The 1,314-nt window shown below is 40.5% G+C and overlaps 1 pseudogene; it reads left to right on the top strand.

The window, feature by feature from the left end:
* The first annotated feature begins 474 nt into the window (after positions 1–474).
* Positions 475–566, top strand: LOC116271767 (annotated as a pseudogene).
* The last annotated feature ends 748 nt before the right edge of the window (positions 567–1,314 follow it).

Below are 1,314 nucleotides of genomic sequence, written 5' to 3'. Positions count from 1 at the left end.
AATATAAAAGCGACTACATAGGACACAGGTTTATGTTTTTTAAAAAAATGACACTACTAGAAAAAAATAATAAAGCTTCAGTAACAGACCCAGAAGAAAAGGAAATCTATAAAATGCCTGAAAATGAATTCACAATGATTCTCTAAAAGTTCAGGAGTCTAAAAGAAAATACAGATAGAAAATTAAATGAAATTTGAAAAAACTCTATAAACAAAATTAGAAGTTTGGCAAAGAAGTACAAACAATTAGAACCACAAATAGAAATCCTAGAAAGAAAAAACCATAATAACCTAAATGAAAAGTTTGATACAAAGTAGGAGTAAGAGTGTAGAGATATTTTATTTCTGTGATCAAAGTTAAGTGGTTATCATCTTAAAATAATCTTTTAACACTATAAGATGTATTTTGCAAGCCTCATGGCAAGCAAAGGCCTATAACATACACAACAAATAAAAAGGAAGAAGTCAGAAATCAGTGTTCGCTTTGGCAGCACATAAACTAGAACCGGAATGATACAGGGATGATCGTGGCCCCTGCACAAAGATGACATGCACATTCTTTTTTTTGCCGGGCGTGGGGGGCGGGGGGCGGAGTCTCGCTCTGTTGCCCAGGCTAGAGTGCAGTGGTGCGATCTCGGCTCACTGCAAGCTCTGCCTCCTGGGTTCACGCCATTCTCCTGTCTCAGCCTCCCGAATAGCTGGGACTACAGGCACCCACCACCACGCCTGGCTAATTTTTTTGTATTTTTAATAGAGACGGGGTTTCACCGTGTTAGCCAGGATGGTCTCGATCTCCTGACCTCGTGATCCACCTGCCTCGGCCTCCCAAAGTGCTGGGATTACAGGCATGAGCCACCGCGCCCAGCTGACATGCACATTCTTGAAGCATCCCAACATAAAGCTTGTTTTAAAAGGAAGAAATCAAAACATACTACTAGAAGAAATCATTTAAGCACTAAGAAAAACAGTAAAAGAGGGAGAAACAAAAAGAATACATAAAATAACTGGAAAATAATCAGGAAAATGGCAATAGTAAGTCCTCACCTGTCAACAATTACCTTGAATGGACATGAATGACATTCTCCAATCAAAAAACATGGGGTGAAGGAATAGATAGAAAGGAGCACCCAATCATGTGCTGCCTACAAGAGACCTAATTCACCTGTAAGAAACTCAGAATGAAAGAGATGGGATGGAAAAAGATATTTTAGGGCTGAGCATGGTGGCTCACACCTGTAATCCAATGCTTTGGGAGGCCAAGGTGAGCAGATCACTTGAGGTAGGCATTCGAGACCAGCCTGGCCAGCATGGTGGA

Source organism: Papio anubis, chromosome 20 (genome assembly GCF_008728515.1).
Source record: "Papio anubis isolate 15944 chromosome 20, Panubis1.0, whole genome shotgun sequence".
In the NCBI taxonomy this organism is placed as follows: Eukaryota; Metazoa; Chordata; class Mammalia; order Primates; family Cercopithecidae; genus Papio; species Papio anubis.
This window is presented reverse-complemented; position numbering and strand designations above follow the sequence as displayed.